General features: G+C 41.4%; 1 pseudogene across 1 annotated transcript in view; it reads right to left on the bottom strand.

Annotated features, from left to right (window-relative positions):
- Window positions 1-21,962, bottom strand: part of LOC309585002 (3'-5' RNA helicase YTHDC2-like) — a 29,131-nt pseudogene extending 7,169 nt beyond the window's left edge. The window contains exons 1-23 of the transcript in view: window positions 21,902-21,962; window positions 20,997-21,087; window positions 20,440-20,636; window positions 18,638-18,837; window positions 17,866-18,032; window positions 15,314-15,416; window positions 13,960-14,116; window positions 11,184-11,277; window positions 9,937-10,085; window positions 9,423-9,558; window positions 8,945-9,071; window positions 7,869-7,934; window positions 6,920-7,102; window positions 6,653-6,749; window positions 6,489-6,576; window positions 6,307-6,387; window positions 5,280-5,362; window positions 3,863-3,968; window positions 3,609-3,728; window positions 2,989-3,261; window positions 2,342-2,468; window positions 1,655-1,860; window positions 745-940 (exon numbers count right to left, since the gene is read on the bottom strand). The product of the transcript in view is annotated as a 3'-5' RNA helicase YTHDC2-like (transcript). The remainder of the gene's footprint in view (window positions 1-744; window positions 941-1,654; window positions 1,861-2,341; window positions 2,469-2,988; window positions 3,262-3,608; window positions 3,729-3,862; window positions 3,969-5,279; window positions 5,363-6,306; window positions 6,388-6,488; window positions 6,577-6,652; window positions 6,750-6,919; window positions 7,103-7,868; window positions 7,935-8,944; window positions 9,072-9,422; window positions 9,559-9,936; window positions 10,086-11,183; window positions 11,278-13,959; window positions 14,117-15,313; window positions 15,417-17,865; window positions 18,033-18,637; window positions 18,838-20,439; window positions 20,637-20,996; window positions 21,088-21,901) is intronic.
- Between the last annotated feature and the right edge of the window lie 2,535 nt (window positions 21,963-24,497).

Below are 24,497 nucleotides of genomic sequence, written 5' to 3'. Positions count from 1 at the left end.
AAGACCTAGTAAGAAAAAGAAAATTATAGATACGTATGGCTATTAATTAGGAATCCTTATTTCCTAGAGCGCAATTCAATCAGCATGAACACTATTCTAAGGTCAACAGTTTAAAAGCAAGACAGAAAAGCTTCACAAATAAGTTGGACTTTCAGTTTGATTCAACCTATGAGAAATAGCAGCAGTTATTTTTGCTTCCATTCCTACAGCACTCCATTTAAATAAGAAAAAAAAGGAAATTTCTATATATTCTCCATTACTTCTAGTTAACAGCACAGCTAATTGACATTAGAAATCATCAGTGGAAAATATCTTGAAAATGCATGTGTCAGCTAGAAGCAGTATGTCTTGTTTGCCACATTGATTGTTTCTAAATTATTCAGTTTGAATAATCTGGTCTGAAGTATCAAATAAAGCAGTCTGGAGAAAAAGAACACACATGCTACACTTCTCAGTACTAGTATTATCATTACACATTGTGGCTGCATTCTCTCCTTACAAACTGCACTGTAGTTTCTGAGACCCCAGAACTGTGTCAGTTATGGATATGGATCTGTAAGGAATCCCAAAACTGAGACATTTGTTACAGAACCTACAAACTATTCCTGAATAGCTACAAGAATCATTACACTGTTATTTCAGAAGTCGCCAACATATGCATTAAAAATGACTGAAAAAGAAGCTTTGCACATCACACACTGGTGCATGCCAATGGAAACATTCCAAATCCACACTCCAGTGTACCTCGGAAGGCTGAAGATGCCTGCAAGGCATTACTTGGCAGTCTGGCTGGTCCACAGAAGAGGGACACGGTGACAGGTGTCACAACAGAGCAGCACCTGACGTTTGCTGTCTTGCGAGCTCTCATCATTTCGTCATAGATAAGCCAGTCTGTAGGGAGGGCCTGGATGGCTGCAGCTTGTCCATCTGCTGGGGGAACCTGTGCAAGAGCAGGTAAGACTGGGCTATTATACCCTCTACCTGTAGTTAACATACATTTTAACATCTTTCTCATTTTATCCAGAGACATTGTGGATGCCTCAACCTGGCAGTGTTCAAGGCCAGGCTGCGTGGGGCTCTGAGCAACCTGGACTAGTGGAAGGTGTCCCTGCCCATGGCAGGGGGCTGGAACGAGATAAGCTTTAAGGTCCCTTCCAACCCAAACCCTTCTGTGATTCTGTATCTTTAGGAAGAAATACGTATATAATTATATACATATATAATATATACCTATATAAAAATAAAAATAAAAATATACATGCAAATAAAAAAGCATGAGAGAATTCAACCAGATGCACAAATTATCCTACCACCATGAAACAAAATACTTTGCTTTAAAAAGAGATGTTAAAGAAGAAAAGTTTCAGAGCAGAACTTCTTGCTTTTAAGAGATTATATCTTTACAACAATTTTACAACTAGGGGTGGTTTTTTGTCATTTTGCCTTGTTCCATCTGGAGAAAGGACTAATTGAAACAATGGAAAAATGAACCAACTCCAATTCTACCAACTGGTAGGAAAAGTATTTTCTAAAGCTGCAGTGTTTAATGCCCTTGCTGCTGTTAAAGTACTGACAACTAGGAAAAGACGTTTCTAAAACATCTGATAGATTCTAGTGCTCTATTTTGTGAGCTATAAATTCAAAGTGATTTTACCTTGTTATACTGAGATTGACCAAGAACAGAGGTAGGATGAAATCGCACTTTCTTCTCCTTTGGTTCAGTCAACACCAGGCTTTCTCTGTCTACGTGCACAAGATCGGGATACATCCCAGCCACTAAGGCAGCTTTAATTACAGCCCAGTTCTCAGAGTTAGTATTAACATCTCTAATAGCAGCTCCTCCTCTGGCTCTCACAAAACCTGTCAGAAGAACAGGACAAAACGGTGCCATGTTAGCTTGTGTTTGGTTCCCAAAAGGAATTTGAAAGCAAAGGTGAAATAAACTACTAATTTGTTGCATCTTTCACCACTGCCAACCTTAACAGCATCAAGAAGAAACCATTACACTGAAATCCCTCCCGATAAGGGGTTGCACACTAACACAGAATACAATTACTTTCTACAATACAAAGACATTTCCTATGGGAATAATTTACTAAAACATAATGACCCAAAGAAATTCATCTCGACACTGAAATGCAGTGCCATGTGGAGCTGAGATGAGGATGCCTCCGGTTAGATCAGCCACAGTTCCTCATCTACACCATACCCCGCATCAACGTGTACGTGAAGGTCTGATTCAAATTAAGTAAGAAAAATGACACCAGTGAACATTATTTCTGTTACAATTTCTATAGGCTGGACTTTAAAACGAGGTTAAAATTTCTTCCAAGCTGTTTACCCGAGGCTCTAAGCTGGCCGAGCAGCTGTGTTCTCATTCCTACGATGATTTCCATCGTGGCTTGGGATAGGAAGTTCTTTTCACAGAAGGCTCTCTCCCAGCCATCAGCGCGCGCCTTCTGCCACGCCTGAAAACGTTTTTCACATTTGCCTATCACTTTGACTAGCTAAAACTAAAAAGTGCATTTTAAAAAAATTACATTTATGTCAATAAAATGAAGGCAAAACCCACTCTGGAAGTAAATGCATCAAACTAGATTTTTTTTCTAATTTCAAGAATTAGATTCTCTTTACCTGTTCACTCCAGTGATCATTACGTCAAGTTAAAATGATTAATTCAATAAAGATCATTACATTAAGATCATGATTTGAAGTTATCAGTGTAGTAGGATGTAAAGAGCCACACTGTTGGCACATGGCTGGAACGCTCACAATCTTGTAAGGTTTGGAAACATCAACAAAACATACCACAGAAAGTGTTCCCTCACACATTGATGAGTCCAACACACAGGAAAGCCACTAGGCAAAAATAACGTCTTCTCCAAGGCCTTAATCACAGTCCACCACTCTACATCCAAGCAGACTGGTACATTATTTGCCTTGATGGGTGATCTCCTGTGATGAGTACTCTCTGAACTGAAATCCTACCTGGAAAGCCCTGAGCAGGGCCATGTGGTCACTGAACGTCCCTGCAGCAAAACGCTTCCTGCACAGCATGGCTGCACGCTTTTGGGAGGCCAGCGTGGGCAGCACAAAAGGGTCTTGGCCAGCAAGAGCACAGGCAATGGTCAGAACAGGATCCAGGCACTTCAGCACAACAGCATACAACACCATTTTACCCAGGTGTGGCTCTACAGGTAATTCAGTGAGGTGGTAACCAAGCTCAGTGAGATCTTCCCAAGGGTCCATGGCATCTATGGTCTGTTTATAAACAAACAAACAAAGGAGAGGGGGACAGGGACAGTGGACTAAATCAGTTTACAGTGAAAGCAGAAAGGATGTGAATACTGGGCATTAACCAGACTTCTTCCCAAACACTAAAACAGCAAGTCCAACTATTAACAGAGACGACTTTGAATCACTCTCTTCCCCGACATGGAAAAACACATCCCCACACACAAAATGAAAACAGGTAATAAGCAAAAATTCAAAACATCCTGAAGTAATTAAAAACAGCTTCAGTACAAACAGAAGCCAGTAAGATAGGCTGCTACACCACAAATATGGAATCAAATGAAATTCCCACCTAAACCTATTCCTTTCCTGACCTTAAGCATGTGCACAGCATTTCTGACAGTTAGAGCAGGCGGAGGATCAGGAGCTTTCATAAGGAAGTCCACAACTGGACAATTAATTGGAGCCAGAAGCTTTGTGTATAAACAAATCTCCTGCAAGTTCAAAGGCAGAAGAAAAAAGGTTACTAAGACTTGGAAACAAACCCAACACACGATTTTTTGCAATTAATAGTATGGTTTGATGACATTAAATTTTTTGAAGTTACAATTTCAAACTGAACATGCACCTGAAGTGGCATTCTTAGAAGTTCTGGAGACTGAAATTCCAACATATTCTGAAATCGGAGCCTGCTGAAGAGACGAAAACAGACTCCAGGCTGACAGCGCCCAGCCCTTGAAAATAAAGTATGGGAAGTTGTGAAAATTAGGATTTTTTTCTAAAAACAAAACCAACCAACCAAAAGCCAGCAAACAGACACAGAAACTTAGAACGGAAAAGCAGAAGCAGTTCTGTGAAGAAGGTGTTGCTAAGTGTAAGTCACACACAGAGTGTGAGTTTTCCAAGCGTGGATTATTTTTGATGGCATGGAAATTTTTTATTGTAATTTTAACCCAACACTGAGAAATCTGGAGAAACAAAAACAAGGCTTATCTAAGTAAAGGCTGTGGGTTTTTTGCTAACCTAAGACCAGTCCAAATCTCAATCATCCTTTGCTGTAAGGAATCTAAGCTGCGAACTTCGTTTCTTCCCTGCGCATCCCCCAAACTCAAGTTACTCTTGGAGTAAAAGGTAGAATAAAGATTAAATAGCTTGTGACTGAAGGGACAGAGACAGCAAATTCTCACATTCACACACAAATACTTGAAGCTTAATGCCAGCAGAATTGATGAAACATTTGTTTGGGCATTTGCTGGCAATTGATGGGCATTTGTTGCTACAAAACTTCCAAGCCCTCACCCACAGTGTTGGGAAGAATATGATCATGGCCTGTTAAGTCATGGATAGTTTGGAGAAAGTGAAATAGGCAGTCCTCTGCCCAAAGACAAGGTGTGAAAACAGGTGGACACTGTGACTGCTGGTGCTACGTGGGAGAAAGAGGAAGGAGAACAAATTAATGTAGAGGAATTCCTTGTGGAACAGGGGCATGAGATACCCCAGGAGAGCTTGGGCATCCCAGGGCTGTTGCAGAAGTACCCCTGACGGGGCCTCAGGCTGAAGATAGGCTTGCAAGGCACCTGCTAGCCGGCAGCCTTGAACAGCCTTGGGAAAAGGCATACACTGGTCAGCTGCCCCGCTGCTTAGAGGCTTTCTCATGGGAAAGGGGCGTGAACTTTGAAAAAGTCTAACTTGGTGAAGGTAAACAATAAAACGGGAGCACGATGCTCAAATCATATCGGTGTTCGTGTCGTGTCTCAGGCTGCCTCTCCTGCACGTGGGACCCCCCCCCCCCCCGCTAAAAATTAATGGGGTGGAAAACAACCTAGACCTTTGGGAAGTGCCTGAGCATCACTTTTCTACAACTTGGGAAATGATTCCAAGGAAATACATGCTGACCCCTACTCATCTGCAGAGAATGAGTGCTGGCCATTGTCCAACACGACACTGGACTAGGCTAGAAACAGTTATTATGCTGTGTGCTTTATTCTTAACACACAGGACGGTGGAGATCTGCGAAATAAGAACCATTATGAGGCATTTATTACCTGCCTTTTCTCTGGATACCACTGGCTTTTGAAATACACCCCATTTTTAGCACTGTAACACAGCTCAGTGCATCAAAAGACTTCTATAAAAACAAAGAAAGGAACATAAGCCCAAGACTGAATAGGGCACATGAAATAGAAGTTACTAGTTATTTAGATTACCAACAGAAGTTCTCTAAAAAGTATGACATAGTAATATATACAGCAGCTTCTGGCACAAAGATATCGTCTCAGTTTCCTGTGAATTTATGATGGTACCTCCTTTGCAGTATCTTTGTGCTACACAGTTTTCAAAATTAAACTTTTTCTAGTCAACAGGTAATTGCAAGTCAGTAAAAGATATGTCAGGTCTGCGTCCTGAGATATCACAAAGCAAGCAAAAATACATTATTATACCAAATAAAGTTTTCCTCTTTATCTCACTTGGAAATTACCTCCTTATTTTCCTAGATTTGATGTAAAATTACCAAAAGAAACTGTATTGTAAGAACTTCAGAAATTTGGTGTGTGTACCTCCTACGAAATCCAACTCCATTTCCAAAGCCATACACTAGGTCTTAAATTGCCTCATTATGTTATCTCACTTTTCTTGAACAAGTAACTTAGGAATAGGCATGCAACACACCCAAAAAAGTGCTTAAAAGCTTAATGGGTTCTTTTTGGACTTGATACAATAGTAGGACAAAAGGAACTCCCAGTGTCCTCCAAGTCTCAGAAGGTGGTGCTCTAAACGGAGGACTTGTTTTAAAAATCAAACCGAAATACCAAATTACAAAAAAAAAGAAAGATCCATCAACACCTCAACCTACGTTAGTTTTTACAGGGCTTTTAGACAGCTAGCTATTTACAGTGTTTGTCATAGAACAAATGGATGTTGAAACTTCTCAGTGAGGTCTGTTGCCTGACAGGCACTAGCCCTCAGCCTACTGATAAGTTAAAAAAAAAAGCTCTCCAAAATTCATGCACCGTGTGTTTTAGAATGGCACTAGGAAGTTCACTTCCCAAAGACAATTTAAGGCAGCCGTACCTCTTTCACCTTGCCCGAGTCAATGACAAATACAACATCACTGACTGTTACGCTGGTTTCTGCAATATTAGTAGAAAGAATCTGCAATGAAAAAACCAACCAAACAACCAAAACTATAGTAACTGTAGAAGCAAAGGCAAAATAGATCACTGTCGCATCTGACCAAGCCCTCTGATACTTGGGATTTTGCGGACGCCAGAAGGTGGAGTTTCAAGCACTTTTTTCTGATCCAAAGTCTGCACACTCGAATGAAGCATGAAAACTTGGTATCTAATGCAAGACAAAAAGCACGTTTCAAGGATCCTTTAAAGAAGCAATGGAAAGCCACAGAAACTAAAGGTTTTACCTGGGAGCGTTATCAGCAAACCTCTTGTCATCAAAAAGAATGCGGTCCCTCAGGCTCACTATCTCATCATATCCAGGAAGAAATATTAAAATGGCTCCTAAAGAAGGAAGTGGGTTTGCAGAGTTAAACAGAAGATTCAAACATACGTCAGCGCCACGCAGACCAGCACTCGGAAGGTTTTAACTTTTGGGGATTTCCAAAGAGCGAGCAGGATTCATCAGAAGCTGAATCCACAACAATTCACTGGGAGTGTGGGTATTTACCTACCCGCATCGCAGCTACGACAGATGCTGTGGAGTAAGTGCATGGTCAGATCCAGATCCACTTTTTCATCATCAAAGCTGTGATGATAAGCTGTCAGTAGCTCTCTGTCTGTCCTCTGCACTAAGGTCACTACCACTTTTTTGGACCAGGGAACTTTCATCCAGATTTCCAAATCTGAATGAAACACTGTAATAAAAAAATACGCAGAAGGCTGTTCCCTTCAGGTTTGCATTCAGCCATCAACTCAAACTTAGATCAAGACCAACATGACCACCGGTCTTGAATTTTTATTTTTAAGTGTAGCAGAAGAGAATCACAGTACTAGTACTGTTCACTGACTTAAATGTTAACCCAACAAAGCATGCAACTTCCAATTTTCAGTGTTAACTTTAGTTTTCTTAAACTTCATTGAGACACAACCGTAAGTGAATGAAAGTTTGAAGACATTTCTCGTTTATCAGTTCAAGGAAAAATATTTAAAAGATACGTAGTTTCCAAAAATTTCCCACTAGCAGAAACTACACGAAGAGAAATCAGAATAATGTAACCTTTACAAAACACTACCTCAACTCTGATAGCTGTAAGTCAATCAAAGAAGCATTCTTGAATGGCCTAGTGTACACGTTACTTCGATAAAGTTTCTTTACTATGTCTATTGTGTATCAACAATACACAGATAAAAACACGTGACAGATTTGTTTCCAAAATAAGCATGTGAAGATAAAATGGTTCATAGTATAGAATCAGCAAGTTGTGCTAACCTAAACAACATGACACTGACTACAAACGTTTTTGTTCTTTGCTTTTGAAATATTCCTATTCTCAAAAAAAAGGTATTGCTATTTAGCCCAGATTTTAAAGCATAAAAAGCTAAAACCTGTTCTGATTAAAAGAACACAAACCTCAAACTTCCTTTCACCACAACTCCTTCTGCAAAGCAGTTACAGCTCACCTGTAGGATTCCAACAGATCAACAACCTCTGTCTGTCTGAAGCGCCTAGCCCAGTCCACAGCCGTCCTGAAAGAGTGGCACAGGTATTCTGACCAGATTTTCCACTTCAAAAGACGACTATGAATAGCACATCATGCGAGGAGACAGCTGACACCACACTTTTGTGTCCACTTCTGTATTGCTAGCAATGCTGTTATTGCTGGATCTGCGACTTCCCATTCTGAAGTGCATGAACACGTGTAACAGCGACCCGATTTTCAGGTAACTCAGCTCCTTACCACACAAGAGTGTCAGTTTTACACAGGAGGACAACACAAACATGCACAAGGAAACGTGGAACAAGGAACAGTGTGCCATTCCTTTAAAAAGCCCACACCAGTGTGCAGAGATCAGACCTGCCTGTTTGCAGTACCCTTTAAGTCGTCCCAAAAAGTCACACCCCAGGCGTTTTTCATCAAAATGTGGGAAAATACTGGGCTATTTCATGCCTTTCAGAAGTTGTCCTCCTCACAGTGCAGTTCACTGGTTTACCTTTAAACTGCATTCCTTCCCAAGTTTTTCAAGTGTTGGTACCAAATATCAGAGCCCTGGAATCCTAATTCTTAGCCTTCCATACTACAATTACTTTCTGTACTTCCTGTTTATATGAAGACACACTTCATGACCACAAAGCTTGAGTCTTGACAGATTCACAAATATTTTTACATGCTACAGCATATTTAGAAACCTAACACAAAGATCTTCTTACACAGGTAACTCCATGAAAATAAGAATCACCAAACATTCTGGTGGAATTCAGCAGATTACAGTCTTTCCACTAACCAGTGTCTTAAATAAGACATACTGAAACCAAGCTTATAGCCCATAATCAAGACCGCGTAATTAAGAATTCCATGTAGAATTTACAGAAAACAATGTGCTTCAACAGAAGTTAGAAACAGTTTAGGCTGTCAAAATCTATAGCTCTTACAGCAGTCTGGTAAGTTAGCAAATTAATTCAGATGTTACACAATTTTCTTTCTCTCTCCTATGTTGACAAATAAATCTATCTTTTGGTTTCTCTGTTTGTTTGTTACCAGCCATTGGATGATTTGCAGTGGATACTTGCTCCCATACTGATCAGCTGTTCTACTTGACTCAAAAAGCCTCTCCCTGAAGAAATCATCAGAGCAGTCGCACCGGTCTCACTGTGCCTATAATCAACTGAGAAGTAAAAAAAAAAAATCAGCAAACCCAAGAGAAATGTTTTATTTTTTTCCAAATATTCTACAAATATTGCTTTCAAATTCCAGCCCAAAGAGAATTTGTTTCCTCACTCATCTCTGCAGCCAGCTCATGGGAATTCCACATTGTTTTAGAAGCACACTTCTGCCAATACTTCGAAACAACAACAATGAACTAAACAACTCATTAATTCTGCTAGCCCTATTCATTTTTTCAGTAGGCATCAGAATGCAAAAGTAACAACATTTGAAACTGAAGATGAAAGTAGCCATAGAAATTTAAATGAATTTGTGGTTGCTTTTTTGTTATGTAATAACATACAAAACTTACCACTGACATTTTCAGTTAAAATTAGATGGAACACCTGAGCAAAGGAATCAATATCTTTATGCAACCAGATGTCAGACAGACAGGAATCCATTTCTTTTACTATCCACGGTTCAAGGCAATTCACATCTTTTTCAGTCTGATGAGACAAAACAACACTGAAAGACGAATCTCTTCCAAGAGGTGTCTCTATTCTCACACATTACCCACAAAGAATTTGAACAGCTCGTTTTCCCAGCAGCAATCAGAAATCCACCACTCAGGCATCAGTTAAAGCACTGACTGTGTCCTATGCAAGGACTCACACAGGGGCAGTCGAGCCATTTGATCTGAGGAAAAGCTGCGTACCACCACCGTAACCGAAAAGCCCACTTCAGCCAGAGCAGCTCGTCCTAGTAAAGCGACCCTTAAAACGCGTTAATACCTGAGAGCCTACGGCGCTTCAGATAACACACTTTAAACGGCTAGTAATGGAACACAAATATAAACTTCTCTCGCAACAAAAGGAAAATCTTACCAGTTGATTAAATACTGTGTCACCACCATCATCCAACAGACTGTACTCTTCATTTGCCCTTGGAACTGATTTTTGTCTCCGACATGCCAGTTTGTTGGTGTTTTCTTGAGCGGAACACCACTCAGCAAGAGTGGTTTTCTGTTTCTCTTCTAGAATGCAAAGTATTTCCCAAGAAATTTTTAGAGTCATCTTTATTATCCATTGTTTTCTATTAAAAAATAATTACAGCAGCTCAAAGTTTTACCTAATCAGCTTTATTTAATCTACAATGCTGCTACCAGTCCAACATAAATGACGTGTTTAAGGGTACCCAAAGGGCACCACTGCAAACAAGTGCTGTGAGAAGAAGGTAAACCCCACCATTTTGGTGTTTAACCCCCTAAGCCTCCATTATTCCAAATTACTGCAGTCAAAGGAGCTTCCTAAGGAATTACCTTCTACACAATCTCAGCCCAGATCTTTCTCCAGAAGTGGAATTCTGGAGACAAGTGATACAGCCCCTGCACGTAACAACTTATTTTTGTATGCAAGTGGAAGAAACAGTAGAAGACACCAGTGTCTTAACTGAACTTTTCTATCCACAGGGATCACAACCGAGCACCGGGATAAACATCCAGTCAGGACTGTATGTTATAGTTTGGGGTTTGCCTTTTTTTAAAATTTTCTTTAAATGATCATTAGGATCATTACTTTCAGTTGCCAGAAAAACTGCTGAAGTAATAGCTACTTAATCAACTGAAAACCAATTATACTTAGTTTAAGAGTGTGAATGCTTATTAAAAAATACATCCATGTCTGAAGAATGCAGTGAAAAATACTAATAGGAACAACTTGTACATTTTGTGCAAGATGTACAAAATCCTGCCTCCTTTAACAGCTGCACTTGCATTTGCACCCAAAGGTACAGAGCATCCTCTGCTCCTGTAGTTTTCATGTGGGCAGAGCCCCCAATTATATGTAATTCTACACCATAACAATTAGAAAAAATAAGACATTTATCAACTGAAAGTAAAAAGAATGCAACCACTCAATCAAAGTGAATTTTCTTCTTTAATTGCAAGAACTTCCATGAACATTACATTTCAATAATGCAAATGCTGAGAGCTTAAAGACACTTGCTGTCATCTAATCACGTCTCACTTCATCTCCTGACTTTGGAATTTTAACAGAAAATCATCCTGTTAATCGTTTGTTCAATCAAGCAATGCTTCTCATTGCCAACCCTTACGATTAACTAGGTCACCAACCTTGCTGCTTCTCTTTTTTGTACTTTACCATCCCTTTGTTTGTATACCCAGTGCTCCAGAAACATCTCTTAAACTTCAAAAGGTCTTCCTTGGACTGAAAGTACAAAAATTCCATAAAAGATGAGATATTCCCCAGCTTCACTTAGAGCATTATTTTTTAAAAAAAATTATCTTCAATGGAGTTCATTTTTCTTAAAATTATACAAAACAAAACATTTCCAAAGTCAAATGCTATCTTGTTTCTCATTAACCTCTTCAATTATATCAGCTGTTATAGCAAGAGATGTTCATAAGATTCAGAGTTATTAACTGCAATTTTTTAAAATGAGAAGAAGAAAACAGCCATTTTTGTTTAGGGTTACAAACAAGAACTCACCACGTAAGCCTGCCACCTGGAGTAAAAACGCAATTATTTAACAAGCAATTAATACAGCTTTGTGCAAGACTCCTCAAGGAGACAGTACATCTTTGTGTTGAACTACTTTCTCTCATGAGAAGTGTGTGAGGAGATAAGACTTTTCTCAGCGTCCTCAACTGATTCAGCAAAGCTGGGCTTTCTTTACTGAATACTTCTGGACAGATGAGACATCCCAGTGGTCTTTACCTCCTAATAATTTATCCTTACTTCTTTTTCAACATGACTCTTTTCTAGACCTTATCTGTGAACATTAAAGGATGCTTTTCACATGAAGAATTCAAATCTCAACATTTTGATTTCTGGTCCCTTAAGATGACTTTAGATCACTCAGGATTTTCCTTCAGAAAGAACCATCTACAGTTCACATACTTCGAGAAGCTGTCATAGAGGAAGCCTTCCAACACACATCACAAACTCTGTGTACTACAGCAATCCACAACTACAAAATGTTGGTTTCTGTGGTCAGGATTTTGTCAGCCATATTGCTGAAGGAGAAGCAAACCTTTTTCATTACATTAACAGACAGAAGTCTAAAGCTGCTTCTTTTAATTCTTAAATTCTCAAAAACAAAAAAGGAAAAAACATCTTTCCAATTGCTACTGGCCTGCTACACAACCAGCATAACCACTGTGGTAAACTGGAGCGACTCTCAGCAGAATTTCCAAAACAAATATACTCTCATCTAAAAGAATAGGAAGCTGCAAGAAGAGGAAACTGGAAAGCCACACAGCAATCACAGCTGAGGCTCTCCCTTGCAAAAAAAAATTCAGAGAACATGAAATCATGTGTAATTGAGACAGATTCCTGTCTCAAACAAGTTACAAGCCTTATTTTACTAGGCAGAAGTTCAGGACTGGGCACTAGAAAGAAACACTTCTATCTGTAAAAAAACCAACGAGGTTTCCTTGTCACGAACATTTGCTAAAACAAACCAATAACTGATGCCACCCATTTCCTAGAACTGTTGAGATTTTTAAAAAAACAGGCTGACATGCAGAGAGTCTACCTGATTGTCAAATAAAGCATTTCTCCTAAAAGCTACTGTTGAAAAGACAATAAACTTGGACATCATTGTTGAAAAAGGAAGAGGACTGCAAGCTGCCAGAGGAGGTCACCCATGCAGAAAACCTGCAAGCCAGGAGGGTGGGAAAAACAAAACAAGCCCACGCAAACCCCCCATCTGTGAGAGATTGGTTATGTGAAAAGGGACATATAGAGTCGAGATATACAGATTCTTTGCAGCTTACTGATCTGAGAAGCTGGCTACGTGAGAACGGGCACATAGACCCTTGCAGCTAGCTGAGCAAGGTCTCATAAGACAATGCACCACACCTCCTGTGTAACAACTGAAGTTACAGAATATTACATGTATCTTGCTCAGTAACTGAACCACCATTGAGCCTTACTGCTGAACTGTGGGTTTATTTGCAGAGCCAGCAAGGTTAGGTTTTGGCAGCAAAACAATGGACATCTGTGGTTAGAAGGCCAGGGAAAATGGCAGAACTGCTGACCACGAGAGGGGGTCTAAGGAGGGGTTTAGAATCAGCTTAGTCGACGTGAACCACTTAGAATGCGCCGTTACGAATATGCATAAAGCCTATTATTGTTAGTATATAAGGAGTTCTGGTACAATCAATAAATCGGATTCCTGCTGATCACTCATATTGAGCGTCTGGGTTTCCCCTCTATCGCGACACCCATCTCCCACACATCTGTATTTTGCCTCTCCTAAAGATCAGTCAAATGAAATTAAAGCAGCAATAATGGGAACTTTTCTTTGCATCTGAAAGTCATCTAACTGCAGGTAACCGAGGCTGACCATAAACTAACAGAAACTGGACGTCTTTTCTGAGTATTTACCCAGAGGAACAGCTACTAATTTCCTTTAAAACAAAGAATCATGTGATTGAAGCATGAAACCAAACCTGCCTAGGCCTCCTGTATTTCTCAACTGAACAGGTACAGTTATCTGCGACTTATCCAGTAACAACCTTTATGAGATCTGAAGAATTAGAATCTGCTGCAATGTATTAATATGCATCACACTAATGTAGCTCCTAAGTCCTGTACCAGCATGGAGACAGCACTTCAATAACCTTTTCCTACTTCTTGAATTAAACGTGGAGAGGGCCAGGACATTCCTGCATTTACAGAACTCCCAGCGATAAAAACACTTCCCTCTGAAGTAGGCGTAAATAGTTAAGAAACAAGAAACCTGAAGACACAAAGAACAGGCACTGCTGTAATACTCAGTGTATTCACCACGTGCCTTTACTCAGAGTAGTTTGCTACAGTTCACTGAAATCTGTGCGTCTGGGGCAGGTATACTCAGATTTAAGAGTTACGAGAAGTACTTACTGTGTATTACTGGGCAGCTTCCAAAATACCTAATAAAAAGATTTGCATCTAGAGCAGCACTAGAAATAATTAGTTTTAAATTATTCTGGTTTTGCAGCACATCTCTCAGTTTTATTAGCAAGAAGTCGCTGAACCTATCCCTCTCATGTACTTCATCCTGTAATAAAAGGAAAAAAAACAAGAGATAAACAAACATCACAGATTCAAGATCATAACTTCTGACAAATACAACCCTTTTTTTTAAAAACTAAAAGACATGATTTGGTGGTACATACAGAGGCCTTAAACTGTGTAAATCTAGCTTAAGGTAAGGGGTTTTTTTTAAACTATCCACAAGCAAAAAAAAAGTTTCAAAAAGTTTTTATCAGAGCAGAGCGTACTGCAACGCACAAGCCACACACACCTTAATCAGAGGCCAAAGTTAATGTCTGAAACCTCTCTAATTTTGTATTGGAAGCCAAATGTCAAGAAAAGGTCACAAACCACAAATCCTACAAATCTTATTTTAATAAATTCTCACTTCACAACTGATGAGCATTTAAAGAAATGTATGACACCACATAATCAGAAAAAAAGACATTGCTTAGACAAGTCATACACAAAGCCTATAAATTAAGGACGTAACTGGTTAATCATCTTTGTCATTCTTCTGTTTTGTTTTGTATTATGAATGAATGAAACAAGGACTCAAATACAAGGTTTGTAGGCTGACATCAAGAATTAATAGACCACTCTTATGCTTTTTTAACTCTGATAAACAGGTAGGCACCTCAACTTACCGTGACTTTTTTGTCTTCAGTAGTGGAATACTTAAATCTTGCCATCAACATTCTGGTTCCCCTTACTTACGGAATTCCACAATAGGAATATTAACACAATCACAAATGAACGCTCCTGAACAATTTGCTAGCAATTAGATTGCACATTATCTTGGAAACACTGGGCAAACAAAAGGACTGAAAACCTGGTATTGCTGAAACAAATACACGATATCAGAAATTCTGACACAATCATATCGAACCACATCTAAGCCTCCCTAAGGCTTTTCTGCCGACAGAGGAATTTCAGAAAAATTTACACTTCTGTCCTCCTCAACTCCTCCTGATTCCACACCTAATTATTGGCATGAACATAAAATAAGACGTTTTTCCAGGGAAAAACACAAGCAAACACACAGAAAAGCACCAAAGCGCACAAAACATGCACGCTACACTAAGGACTCAGAAAGTCTTTAAAGTCAATTCAGATTCCACCAAACAAAACCACCGAAAACGCTCAGCAAATTTGAATAAAACAAACGAGGACCTCATTTTCCAATTAACAAGCAACACATGAAAGACCACAGGATGCTCACCACAATCACATGCGTCACAGTGGAGAGGGTGCTGTCTCCTGCCATCAGTGTGCGAAGGAGCATGTCATTAGTGCAGAATGTTACCAGTGTCTTTGGAGAAACCCTATGGAAGAGCACAGAGACGACTCAGGGGTTTTGCACCACTTAAAGGCTGCTAGCAGCTTTCCATGGCTCAAAAATTAAAGCAGCTGCTGACCAGAAGAGGCATTACAGTTCTCTCACCAAAGAACTCCTGCATACCACTTGTTTTTAAACTGTGCCTATTCCCAGACATTTCCTAACAACTCTTAGTGCTTGCGCTCCTAACTTTCAACAATGGATTAATTGGAAACATCAGATTCAAATTTTAGTAAGTAAGAAAGTTAAACAGAACCATGAGAAACAGTCATTCTCCATGTCATTCAATTTACTAGAAAATCCCATGTGGAAAACCAGGTTCCAATTCCTCAGCATATGCTTGGATATAGCCTTTGTATTTGCCTACACGTGGTGGGATGAGCCTGGCTGGATGCCAGGTGCCACCCAAGCCACTCTATCCCTCCTCTCCTGAGCTGGGCAGGGGAGAGGAAATACAATGGAAGACTCACAGGGTCAGGACCAGGATAAGGAGAACATGGGTCTCTCCCATGGGCAACAGTCCTCCATGAGCTTCTCCGGCATGAGTCCTTCCCACGGGCTGCAGGTCTTCATAAAAGGGACCTGCTCCAGCACAGGTCCCTTTCCACAGGGTGCAGTCCCTCAGGAACAGCCTGCTCCAGCGTGGGACCCCCACAGGGTCACAATCCTGACAGCAAACTGGGGGCTCTCTCCACAGGGCCACAGGTCCTGCCAGGAGCCTGCTCCAACATAGGCTTCCCAGAGGATCACGGCCTCTTTCGAGCACCCACCTGCTGCAACACGGAGTCCTGCACGGGCTGCAGGGGGATTCCCGCTGCACCATGCACCTCCATGGGCTGCAGGAGCACAGCTGCCTCACCATGGGCTGCACCCCGGGCTGCTCTGGCACCTGGAGCACCTTCTCCCCTCCCGCACTGACCTTCCCATCTGCAGAGGTGCTCCTCTCACATGCGCTCACTGCTCTCCTTGGACTGCGGCCTCTGTTGTGCAGGTTTTTCTCCCCCATTCCCTGCTGTCCCAGAGGCACTACCACCATCACAGATGGGCTCAGCCTTGGCCAGAGGCAGGTCCGTCCTGGCTGGCACTGTCTCTGTCACACACGGGGAAGGCTTCTGGCATCTTCTCACAGAAAGCCGCCCCACAGCTCCCAAAGCCTTGTCACACGAACCTAATACACTACAGCTGACTAAATCACAAAGCAATCAGCTGATCCTTTGGTTTTTCAGGAAGTCAAAATACTGAAGTGTAACTATTCTACACCTGGGGCAGAGTCAGCTGCCCCAGTAAAAACAGCAATTGTCACTACTTTCGCTGGTGCTGCCATCCCAAAGGAACCAAAAAGCTCCTTTGTACTGTCCTCCACAGCTCTTTATAGAAGACCATTAAGAAAACTTAAAAAATTAAGACTTCTTCCTTACTATAAGCACCCCTAAACACCTCCACTCCAGATCTTTTCTGTGCACAGCTGGAAATATTGTCATCTCTCCCCTTCAGTGTTTCTCCGGAGCAAATGCATTGATTCTTCTCAAGATGGATTTTCTTCCATTTTCATCTGACTTTGCTCTTCTTCTGCCAGCACAGTATCCAGTATTCCAGACATTAATCATTCAGCTTATTTGTGATACATCTTCACTAGCTCTTCTAATCCCTTAATAGCCTCGTGAGCTTTCCCATGCACATTCCAATTCTTGTCTTGGCTTTGTTGTTCAAGCACTTTCATTTTCCTCCGCCGTGTGTTATCTTCGTTCATTCAAGCAACACAACCTTTTGCCACCTTCTGGTCACTCATATCCCAGCCGTCGCCCCTTCCCTGAAATGTCACTGGCTACACAGTGCAAAGATGTAAAAACCCATTCACACTCTGCTCCACAGACAAATTCATCAAGTGACTGAAAGCTCTACTTTGACATCGCTTCATGTTTTGAAAGCTGAAGCACAGTAAACTTAACCCAAACTGGACTGGTAAATAATGCTCAGCTTCATCAGTCACTTTCCAATTTTGTTGTTCTCCCTTTTATGACCCATACCAACTCACACTATATACGTTTGTTACAGCATGCTGGTCTTCCTACCTACCTTCAAAGCTTGCAGAACTTTGGGATCCACACATGTCAAAAGTAGAGAGGGGAAAAAAAAAAGAAGAGAGGAAAGTGTAGACTTGATCTGAAAATCAGACAAGGATTTACATGCACACACTCCCTAGAAGAAACCAATAGAAAGCACTTGAAATTCAGTTCAATATGACAAGCTACTACATGAAACGGCAAAATACAGGAAGAAAGCCGTCCTTTTCACTCCTAAGTCTTCCTTCCCTGCAATAACATACCCCACCTATGATTTATGGGGCTGCATCCCAAATATACTGCAGTTTAAAGGTACACAAGATTCACGATACCAGCACGAGATCAACTGACACTTAGAAGCACCATTAGTACCTGCTTTCCAACCGGAGCTGGTAACCAATTGTCTGGCCAATCTTCTCTCTCCTTTCTGCTGCCACCCTTTCAGCCACAGCAACAGCTGCTAAACGTCTCAGCTGAGTGCAAAGCACACGACAGGGAGCTCCATTCTTGTAGCAGTCATCAAGGATAAACTGAGGGATCTGGAAAGAAGTGGTTCAAATTTACTTTTTGAGAAAGTCACAGCTTTCTCAGCACAGGGAAACAATTTAACTGCATCTCAGTACTACACGTTGCAACAGACTTTTCAATAGGATTATAACTGCAAATACACCTGAATGGGCATAAAATAAATTTCAAAGTATAACCTGTTTAGGGTTTTTTTTTAAAAAAAGTTGAAGTGTCTCTCTCCTGCTTCAGAGAGATCTATAGGAAAAAAAGCCCTGCAGATAATCTCTCATTTTAACACAAAAAATATATTACTCTGGGTACTAAGAACAGAACTAGCCTTAGAAGAAAAAGGGTTATACAAACATCACAGCTACTTTCCCCACAATAATTTGTAATATTTTAATGAAAAAATTATATCTATCAGAAAACTGTGAGGAACCATTTATGCTTTTAGTACCTATCTGCTGGCTTAGTATTTCAAAAGCTAGAAAGTGAACTGGAACACAAGATTTTCAATCATACAGGAAAACAAAAGCCTTAAAATAGCATAGAAATATCCCTTACCACAAATATTACAAAATTGGCATTAGTTTAGTATAAATACTGTTATCTTTTTCATTTCATTGAGGAAACATACTTGAGTAGTTTTTCCCGATCCCGTCTCTCCTATAATCAAAACAATTTTATTGTCCTTTATTGTTTGGACAATTTCTTCCTGTTTTTCAAGAACTGGTAGTGATTGCCTGAAGGAATCGAACTCTGATTCCCCTCTTTTCACTGGGACCTGGGGGATACCGTCATTAAGTGGACCGTTTGTCTTGTTCAATTCTTTGTTTTCTGTGAAGAGAAATTAAGAATTTACTTATACAGACACAGAGGAAGGTCACTAAAACACTGCTCAAAAATTATACTTAACAATTAACCTGCCTGCTTTTTTCTGCACCCCTGTGGGTAAAGTGACAAACCCGGCACACATTTAGAAGTCAGACTCATAGCAACACGTCCTGTTACGGTGCTTGAAATAGGCATTTTTCAGAACAGTTATTACTTTCATAGGTATTTCAAACACAACCAGACTCTCCCAGAGCATTGCTCCATGCCAAAAAAGCCCACAAAGAGCAAAAGGAGAAAGAGAAACTAAACCAGAGAAAACCAGCCTGGTGTATTTTGGTGGCCTTCGTATCTGCATGCACGTTTCACATCTGCAGTTTCCCTAGAAATACACGCTCACAGAGTTCAACCTTTAAGCTATTCCATGCATTTGCCCCAACTCGTACTAATCCAAGCGCGCCGTATCGGGGGTCCTGCAGCAGCGTGGTGTGTTAGAAAGCAGTGCGTAAGTAGCCAAAAAACGTGCACATCTTCTGAGGGAGCTGCTTCAAACCCAGCACTGCAAATGCTACTCTGTAATTCCTTGATCATTATTTTCCAGAAGAATGAAAAGCTTGCTGCAAACTCAATTATACATATTTAACGTCATTAACAGATTCACATGCTAAATTACAAGCTCTGTTGTACCAAGACAAACACAGACTAAAAGATTAGGAGAACTAAAAATACATGCTTGAAAAGCAGAGAAAGAGAAAGGTTAGACTCTTCATTAGCTTACCCCTTACATTTCTAAGATGTTGTGTTTCAGTACTTTTATTATAGCTGCCCTCTGTTCATTAAACAATCCTATTAAACAACTGAAACAACTGAAAAAAGCAGCAAAGGAAGCACTTTAAGAACAGACACCACATATCAGAAATATTTAATTAAACAAGGCATATTGGTACAAGTGTTTTCTCTTCACTACAGCCACCTCTGCACACAGAAACACAGTATAGCTCTTCCACTCACAGCTGTTAAAGCAGTAATCTAGATAAAAGCGTTGCTTTCAGAAAAACCCCAACATTTTATCAGATGTTTGTCTTCAGTGAACTCCTTCATATCCTAGAAATCAAGAAGTCTGGACAGTAGTGTCTTAAGGATCACATCTATTTTGTAGAGATCAAGAAACAAAAACTAAACTTCTTGCTTTGTCAAGCACGTGAATTTCTGTAAGCAGCACAGCCAACCTCATTCTTTCGTAAGGGTGTTCTCACACGGCATCACGGTAAGACCTGACTCTTCAATCCCACCTCATGGAACTCGTATGAAGCCACATTTCACAAATGTGCTTCCGAAAAGATTTGGCTGGAACTGGCTCAAAGATCCTAAATTAACTCAGCACAAGGTAGACATCGCAATGTGTGTGATACAACTGCCCAAGTTCCTCACAACACCAGTTATAAAAGACCTTGAAAGTAAAGAAAATCCATGTGTTTGTTTAAAGGTGTATGGTAGGGCAGGCAAGGGGACAGAACAGAAAGGGGTTTGTTTTGTACTCGGGTCGTACGTTGTTTTTCCGAGTGGTGTTGACGGACAAGTCCAAATCCGAAGACACGCTGAACATACCAGATTCAATAGCACGGGCACTTCCTCGCTCTGTCCTTGGCAAGAGTTCCGTGCGTTCCTTGTTTGTGACGGGAAAGCTCTGAATGAGGCTCCGAACGGCGTGTTTCGTACGGAGAGCCAAGTCGCAAGCCATGACTGCGTGTGTCAGTTCTGAGACATCCTTCTTCCTTACAGTCAGGTATCGATTTGCTCCTTTTCTGTCGGAGGGAAAAGAAAACATATCGTAGGAATAAGTGACCTACTCTAGGTTAAACTTTTATCTGTCAAGGTATGAGGTTCTATGCAAAACCTTTTAAAAAAGCAGAGATCATGGTGAGAAGCCTCTTTTATGGACACGTGAAACCCATGAAGTATAAAAGCAAGCCATCTCAAAAAGCATGCCACAAGTTCTTCCAAACAAACAAAGATACTTATTTCTATGCCTACTTTTACACTTTTTTCTTTAATACTATTCCTTGCAGCAGAGTTGGCTATGTTGGAAACATCAATCACTCTATCATCAGTCATGAAACTCCATTCATCTGCACCCAAAAAATGAAAATTGTACCCCAACTTAACCTTTGCTTTTAGACACCAGTCCAAGAGACTGACAGAGCCGGTGAACAAACACGCTTTCAGTACTAGTGAAACTAGAAGGAAATTCCATCTCTAGAATGATAAATAATAGTAAAAAACCAGTAACAATGCAACAGGCATTCTTGACATGTTATCTTGGTGTTACAGAATCAAAGAATTGTTAGGATTGGAAGGGACCTCCGGAGATCACCCAGAGCAACCCCCTGCCAAGGCAGAGTCACCTGGAGCAGGTGACACAGGAGCACGCCCAGGTGGGTTTGGGATGTCTCCAGAGGGGGAGACTCCACATCCTCCCTGGGCAGCTGTTCCAGTTCTCTGCCACCCTCACGGCTAAAAGGTCTTTCTCATGCTGAGGTGCAACTTCCTGGGTTTTAGTTTATGGCCACTGCTCCTTGTTCTGTCACCAGAAAGTCTGGCACCACACTCCTGGGACTCATCTTGGAGATATCTATACGCATTCGTATCAATACGTATATTTATACGTATTTATACTCAGTCTCCTCTAGGCTAAACAGGTCCAGGTCCCACAACTCTCCTCACAGAAGAGATGCTCCAGACCTCTCATCATCTCATATCTCATCTCATCTCATCTCATCTCATCTCATCTCATCTCATCTCATCATCTCATCTCATCTCATCTCATCTCATCTCATCTCATCTCATCTCATCTCATCTCATCTCATCTCATCTCATCTCATCTCATCTCGTCTGTGGCCTTTGCTGGACCCTGACCGTGCTCCCTGTCTCTGTGCTGAGGAGCCCAGAGCTGGACACAGCACCCCAGCTGTGCCTCACTAGGGCAGGGCAGGGGGGCAGGATCCCCTCCCTGACCCGCTGCCAGCGCCCTCCCGACACCCGCAGGGTCGCCCCGGGCCGGGCCGCGCACCCGCCTCGTCCCCGCTCCGGAACCGCTCCAGGGCGAGCTGCACCGCCATCTCCACCTCCTCGTCCACGCCGAGCTCCCTGAGGGCCTCGGCCCGGGCGCCCCCCGCGGCCCCGCCGGGCTGCCGCCGCGCGACCCGCCTGTGTCGCGACATGGCCCCGACAGCGCCGCCACACGGCCCCGACAGCGCCGCGACACCGGCACGGATCGGCGGGCGCTGCTCCCGGGCCCGGGGGGCGACGCTGGCGGCAGGGCGGGGCCGGGCGTGCGTGGGGTATCCACAGCCGGAATCGGCCCCGAACGGAAGGAAATCGGGTCTTTCCCCCCCCGTTGGGTGTTGAAGCCCGCCCATGTGCCGAGGCCTGTGCATGGCGGTGACCAAAAAGTGGCACTGGTACCCTGTCTGGTCATAAATTACGTGATCTAATTGAATGGCATTGAACGTAGCTGTGGCGAGGGTCATCTCGGCCCTCAGCCTCCTCATGCTGTACAGTGCTACTCGCCCTCGATTTTGGATCGTCTTCTCCTGCTGTCCTTTGACATGAGATAGAAACGAAACCCAAACCTCTTGGGCATGACACAGGGCTCGGTATTGAAGGCTGCTGCTTTAGAAACATCATTAAGTCAGAGGGAGAGTACTTTGAAGAAGAACAAACTACTCCTCAGTTGTGAACTGGAGAATTAAATGAATAGAAAATAAACACCCACTGTCTGATGGAGCTGGCTGAAAAATAGCTCTTAAAAGACGTCTACCAAAGCTGTGTGCAAGGCTCACTTCAGCGTAATTCTGCACTGAGAGGTCGCACTGGAGCTGAACAATCAATCTATTATAAGGTTATTTTAAATTTTTTTTCAGTTTTCCAGTTCAGGTATCTGCCAATGCATCTTCAACCAAAGTACATAATGCTAGCTCCTCATAGCTGCTCCTGTGACATTCAGAGCACATTTGATGTGCTCTGTCACCTCAGAGCACATCACAGTTATTACGGAAAATTAAACAGCTGACTAAGAGGAGGATTCCTCTTACCATCTTTGGTATCAACAGTAATAAAGGAGAGCTCATAGCTCATTTGAAGGAGTCACATCAGAAATCTTTAATTATGAACCCAGACCTGTTACCAGTTTCTGCCTCTTAACAGCATCATCTTGCCTTCCTACAGAAGAAACCCCCATGATCCTGAAAAATGACTCCTCAAGCCCAGTTCTGCTCTCAATTTGCAATCCTGTAAATACAGCAGGGCACAGAGGTAACTGTCTGTTGGGTTAGCGTCCATTTATACGGCTAAGAGTGGGGTGAAGCCTGAGTGCATCCTGCATAACAAAGTTCTTCATACATGCCTTGCTTCTCTCACTGCTTTTTTGACTCCCTGATGCTATCAGAGGGTGAAAAAATGGGAGCATGTAGTCACCCATGCATTGCCTGCTGCAGCCCTCCTGCTAAAGACTGAACTGCAGTCTGCACTTCAGCATATGAAGAAACATGAGCAAAGACAGAATTGTGCTTGCCCAAGCTCTTAGACATGGAGGTTTATATAGACTCTTTATACGTATTCTCTTAATAAAAATGACTAGCTGTGGATTTTCTTATTAGAATTAACAAGCTGTAAGTCTTTAAAAATTCAGTTTTTGTGATTGGCCTCAGAAATACCTTCTAATGTTTACTCAAAACAAATAACTCCTGGAATAAGAATTATTTCCTTCTATTAACATATAGCTAAATGCCCATGTATTTTTTTTAATAAGAAGAATTAAGAGGCAGCACAGTTTTGTGCAAAAACACATCTGCGTGTTTAAATACAATTAGGCATCCTTATTTTACCCTCCCTGGAGGCACTTCTATTATGTAGCAGGTTTTGCTGACTTTTTAGTTTGAGGGATATTTCCTCTCTCGCAAACACTCCTATATTCCACAAAAGATGTCAGATCGAAGAGAAAAAGAACTGCAAAGGAAGTTTATGAAACAATATTATCTATTACATACTGTGTTAGATAGTGTCAGATTTGACTGCAAAATAGGTCGTCTTTTTGGGTTTTGTTTGTTTGGGATATTTTACAGATTTTAAGCGTTGTAAGGCTTGTTAGCTCTTGAAATATGATGCAAGGATTACTGGTGAGCTAATACTATTCTTTAAGATCAAGTTAATGAAAGAGCACAAGATTTATTTCTCTTTTCAGTTCCTTGACTACAAAAAGTAAAAGGTATTGCAGTATGTGGGGGTTTTAAGCATCATAGTAAATTTGTAACCAGATAGCTGTTGGCTGCTATGATTATTAGTGATCCCATCAAATAAGTTATGTATTTACACACACTTAGGGAAGTAAGACTAATGTCAAATTATAAGGAGCAATACTTGTTTAATAAATGAACTGCAGTGAAAATGGGCATCTCTTGCTTTACTGCACACTACTGTATACACTGGTAGTTCCCCAGAACTCTGGCTGCTGATGTGGGCTCGATGTGGGTGATTGCCTCTGCCCCATTTCTGTAACCTCTCCTATCATCTACTGACAGATCATTTCTTATTTATCTGTCTTTCCACTTCCCTTATTCACTGCCATTTTAATTTCTTTTTGAGACATCAAGGAAAAAAAGCCTTTC

The sequence above is a fragment of the Coloeus monedula genome, assembly GCF_965178545.1.
Source record: "Coloeus monedula genome assembly, chromosome: Z".
NCBI classification, from domain to species: Eukaryota; Metazoa; Chordata; class Aves; order Passeriformes; family Corvidae; genus Coloeus; species Coloeus monedula.
The sequence above is the reverse complement of the archived record's forward strand: the minus strand, read 5'-3'. Positions and strand labels throughout refer to the sequence as shown.